This window comes from Rhamphochromis longiceps, linkage group LG14 (genome assembly GCF_057381845.1).
Source record: "Rhamphochromis longiceps isolate RC_006_pf linkage group LG14, R_longiceps_female_GT1.1, whole genome shotgun sequence".
Lineage (NCBI taxonomy): Eukaryota > Metazoa > Chordata > Actinopteri > Cichliformes > Cichlidae > Rhamphochromis > Rhamphochromis longiceps.
This window is the reverse complement of record NC_140570.1, coordinates 36,236,662-36,242,172: the sequence shown is the minus strand read 5'-3', so window position 1 is coordinate 36,242,172 and position 5,511 is coordinate 36,236,662. Positions and strand designations below refer to the sequence as shown.

General features: G+C 42.8%; 1 long non-coding RNA gene across 1 annotated transcript; it reads left to right on the top strand.

Annotated features, from left to right (window-relative positions):
* The first annotated feature begins 568 nt into the window (after positions 1 to 568).
* Positions 569 to 2,391, top strand: LOC146654590 (uncharacterized). The gene is made up of 2 exons (XR_014907267.1): positions 569 to 1,613; positions 2,144 to 2,391. It is a non-coding gene; the product is annotated as an uncharacterized LOC146654590 (long non-coding RNA).
* Positions 2,392 to 5,511: the final 3,120 nt, after the last annotated feature.

Here is a 5,511-nt window from a genome sequence, read left to right as displayed (position 1 = left end):
ACCCATTCAACAGCAACAAGTACATAAACATCAGTGCATTAAAAAAGTAGAGCACACAATGACAGAGTGACCTTAGGGCCAATACCTAACATACCAGGGAGTTCAATGCACCACTGTTTCAATTTAAAGAAAAAAGCTTTTTAAAAAGGGAGAATTTTAAAGCAATTCTTAAACACTGTCATCTTGTAGTACAGGCTTAGCCGGAAACCTAGCTTCAGCTGCATTCTGTTAACAGTTAGATAAGATAAGATAAGATAAGATAAGATAGAACTTTATTAATCCCTCGGGTGGGTTCCTCTGGGAAATTCGACTTCCAAAAAGCACAGCAACGACCGAAGTTACAGTTACAGAATTGTTATATATATATATATATATATATATATATATATATATATATATATATATATATATATATATATATATATATATATATATATACACACACACACACACACACAAAAATGACAAAGGATGAACTGAAGCTCTGCCATCACGTAATGTCGCATACTTTTTTTTTTTTTTTTTTTTTTTTTTTTTTAAATGACATCAGAAACAGCAGTATGCGACATTACGTGATGGCAGAGCTTCAGTTCATCCTTTGTCATTTTTTTTTTTTTTTTTTTAAATAAATAGGACAGGGGGAATGAATGAGAGAAAGAGGGGGAGAGAAAGAAAGAAAACCAAAGGGGAGAAGAGACGGTGAGAAGGGGGGGGGGAAGAGAGAGAAAAAAAAAAAAAAAAAAAGAACTCCTGGGTCACCTGTATGGAGAAAAAAAAAAAAACAAACAAAAAAAACAAACAGAGGAGACAGCAAACAACAAAGAGCAACATAATAATAGAGAAAACAAAGCACCATCACAATAAACTAGCTAGCCATAGATATCAATATTTACTAAATAATAAACGATATTGTGCAGCACGCAAGATAGACAGCGCACAGTGTGCTTTGAGGTAGCAGCCAAGAAAGCTTTAGTCCGCGTCTGTGAATACCCATGTGTGCATACCTGAGTGGATCAGCATGCTTGCATTCCAAAGGTTTCTCCATGTAATGATCTGCTAGGGAGTGTGGGGGGGCCACAGCCCCGTCCTCCAGGGTGTGAAGCGGGTATGGAGGAGATCAAAACTCCAGATATCCAGAGGCCCCCAGAACACAAGAGACCATGGAAGACCAACAGAGGGGCAGCCGCGCCACTATTCCAGTAAGAGCTGAGGAGAGTCCCAGATGAGGGCTCGCCCAGCAGCCGCGGAGCAGAAGTCAGGGGGAGTTGCACACAGCAAATTCAAAAGTGTTAAATTTTTTGGTGTTAATAGTCTTCTTGCAAAAGTAGAGTTAATTTTACTCTAAGTAGAGTCACATTCTTTTAATGTAACTCTGAGGTGTAAAATGATAGTAGTTAAAATCGAGTGTTAAAAATGAGTGTTTCTCTGTCAAATCTGGAGGTGTTACAATGGAAACATTAACTCTTGACCTCTTAACTCTGAACTCCTAGAGGGGCTATGACACCAACAGAGTAAATTCACAGACTCCGCCCCCAGCACGGCTCCAATCGAAGCTGAAGTGAAGCCGTTTCAGAACATTTTGCTCTACATGTTTGAGTTGTTTGCCCTGCTTGGTAAGTCATTTTTTCAAAGATTGTTTCAATTATTATTATGAGCTTTTACTTCTGTGGCTCTTTGGAGTTGAGACAAAGCTGTGTGAAAGGCATTAGCCATGTTGCTCGGTGATAGCATAATATTCTGTTTTAGCTAGCTGAAAGGTATTGTTTGCGGGCAAATACCACAGCCTTGAAAAAAAGCTTGCATGTGAATTTTCAGTCAAATCTTTGGTCAAATACACCTAAAACAATGTCTAGAATGTGAAATGTTGGTATAATGGTGCTACTTGAAGCCTGAAAACGATCGCCCATAATAAAAAAAAACGAGCAAACAGCAGTAGCTGACGTCCTGACTGGATTCTACGTTAGCATAGATCCCTCCAGAGTTTTGTGCACACGGTTTAGGTAAAAATGAAAAAGTTTTACATTTAGTTCAGTATTACCTGGCTCAAAGAGGATTCCTTTTTTTTTTACTGTGCTGCAATTGTTTACTGGATTATTTGTGCCATTAATTAGTGTCAACTAATTTTTATTCGATCTCCGCACAGGATATGCTTGTGAAGATGGAATATGGGGGAGAGCAGAAATGCGTTGAAGTTCCACAAAGTGATGAATGAAGGACATGCATATTGTATTGAAGAAATAAGTGATGAGATGCTGTTATTTGCATTTACCATGTCAGACCTTTTGATAAACAAAATTCTAATGAAAGTGAGAACATGTATACTGTTACATCTTTCAGAAAATGTTTTGAAATTGTGGTGCACAGTTCAGAATAAATGTTTTTCAAAAACCATTGCATCTTTTTAGTAAATGTTTATTTCCAAAAGAAATTTCTAGAAGTTCAGAACAGTAAAATTCCCGCTTTTTAGAATGAATTAGAAGATAACTCTTACGTAGTTAAACTAAAATACTCTTTGAGAGTTAATATATAAACTCTTAACACCAAGTGTTAAATTATCAACTCCAGACAGATTTGGTGTTTAACACTAAATCAGAGTTAACGTACCAACTCTCCAAAAAGAGTTAAATTAACACTCTCTGGTGTGGACCCATATAGACACTTTAATAGTGTTGAAATCAAATCCGACAGTGTTAATTTGGACATGCTGGATTTGCTGTGCAGTGACGCGCCCGTGAGCTCTGCCGGCCCCCAGCTGCGCCTGAGTGACCGAGCCCCAGGCCGAGAGGCCGGGGGCACCCCACCTCCAAAGGGGGCCCGAGCAGGCCCCAGGCCCCGACAAGCGGCCGCCAAGGAGTGAGCCGGTGTGTACCCGGACGCCCACCCCCAGACACAAAGAACCACCAACACACCGACACCTGAGGGAGTCCGCCACCGGCAGGGGAAGTGGTGGTGGGTGGAGATAGGCCTCCAAACCTTGGAGGGCCTGAGGTGTCCCCAGAGAGGTGGCGTCTGATACCCAACCTGACATATAGACACAGACATACAGGCACACACAGACACAAACATCCATTCCCACCCTCATGCTCTCATATGCACTCACTCCACACTCAACCAACGTGGAGACAGACATAAAGAGACGCTGTACACACAATCACACTCCCCAAGCGTACTCTACAAACCGGGTCTAGGTACCCTTGCCCCTGGAGGGGGGAATTGCACCCAGACCCAGGTGGTGTTACCCTTTTCCCTGCGGTGGGGAGAGGCAGACCACCCCGACTCCGCAGAAGCAGGGAGGCCCCACACCCCAGACCGCAGTCGGACGGCCAACTCCTCCTACTAGCCCTCCCGCTCCAGCAGGCCGCAGAGAATGGGGGTGGGAGAAGACTCCAAACCTCCCTCCACCCGCTCATTGTAGTGTTGATGCATATGTGTTCTAAGGTGCAATTAAAACCCAGGAGGGCATGGAGCTACCTGCCATGGAGCAGCAGGTAAGCGCATAGTCCCTCCTGCTAGCCCTCAATGACTAAGTGTATTTAAAATTGAGAGGTGGGCAACGACGTCAGGGGTGAGGTATACACCCTGATGGTAAATTGGACTCCGTGATTGTGCCCACCCCCAAGATCCTATATGTATGTGTAATGAGAGTGTGAATAATGTGAATGTCTAAGTTGTGGGATAAAATTGAGGCAGAGGCAGCCAGAAGGGGACAGGGGGGGGGGGGGGGGGGGGGGGTAGCCTCCTCTGCACCCTGGTGACATACCCCCACTCCAAGGCCCTGCATGTGTGGGTGGTTGTGGAGGAGCGGGAAGAGGGAGGCAGCTGGAGATGGGGAGGGAAGGAAGGGAGGGGCAGGTAACCCCTCCCTGGGGCCAGCTCCCCCGCTGACCCCAGTAGGCACTCCCACCCTCCGCGACCCGCCAGGGAAGGGGGGCCCAGGCCCATCAGACCGGGGCCCAGTGCAGTAGCGCCCTCCGGCTCCACAGAGTAATGTCGCATACTGCTGTTTCTGATGTCATTTAAAAAAAAAAAAAAAAAGAAAAAAAAAAAAGACAATTTTTATGATTAACCTCTGAAAATTTCAAGAGAACTGCTAAGTAGAAGTTGGAAACCCTTTCTGAGAGGGTTGGGGAGGGTGGGATGGTGTGCTCAGTGTCCATGTAAGGCCATGTAAGAAATCCCTGCACAGTGATTTTAACCAGGCCAAAAGCACAACAAATATTTGAAATTCAGAGATATTCAGAGTTGGTTGAAGCTTAAGCCTGTACCTCATGTATGTTGTTTCAATAAGCACTAGCTGTATCGCTGTGACAGATTTTATATGATAACATAAAATATGAAAACACATTATATTGTAACTTTAAATAAATAAATTAATCTTCTTATAGAAAAATACCAAAAACAGTCTGAGTGGTCTGAAACTCTGGCAAGGTAACTGCATTTAACCCCCCCCATTTAAATCTTCTGTTCTGAATGAATCACATCCAGAATCCAGCTCCACAATTAATGCAAAGAAGTGATTTACAGGACAAGTTTGTTTTTCCAACTCTGACACAGAACAGTGCACAAGTTGGCTGTCCTGTTTGAGTGGCGCTAGCCAAATAAGGTGGAACCACTTGGTGCTAGTGGACAGTATATCCTTGGTTTAACATGAAACTCTGTCTTGCAGCCAGGAGCAGCACAAACATGATCCTCTTAAACCGATTTTTAGTTTTAGTGCCATTACGTTCTATGTCGCTAGTTAGCTAACCAACTAATGTAAGTCTTTAATGTAAGTCTTTAATGTAAGTCTTTAAGTCATTAGCAGTTTCTGGGTCCAAACACGTCTTCTGGTCCCAAGGTCAATCGAACACTGCGGCATCACTGAGAGTTACAAACTGTCTAAATTCTTTAATGTTTAATAAAATAATCGGTGTTGCTGCTCTGGTGTAACAATTAAGTTTAACATCCAGGTATCCACCAAAACAGTATTTATGAAGTTTAACGGAGTTCAAAGTTAGCAGGGAGTTAGCTCGCTAGTTTCCATCTAAAGATGACAGACGATGTTCTGACGGAGGGATTCCTGAAATATTAAAACACTAACACACAAATTAGTTTTCTGTCTTCATTTCCGACACAAATGAAGACAGAAAACTAAACAGTATACGTTTGTAGGGTTACTGAAGTTAGCATGTATATAATGATGTGCTACGTGGTGGCTAGCTACACAGCTATGGTTAGCATGATATAAAGACATTAGCACAGTGAAGCTGGATGATGAACGTTAAACTTTTTTCCACTCGAAAGTTAATGCGAGGGTTCCCGACAAATGCAATTGCATGGCAGGATGCTGTAAACGGACCAAACTTCAGTCAGGAGAACAACTGAGATAATCCATCCACAAGGTGAGGTTAATCATTAACATACAGCTGCATGGGCTGGGCTGAAGTTACATTGTAAGGTTTTAAAAACTGAGCTTTGAAATGTGCTGCTGAGGAATAGGCCTACCGGTAATAAAAGCTCCACTTTTTTGGA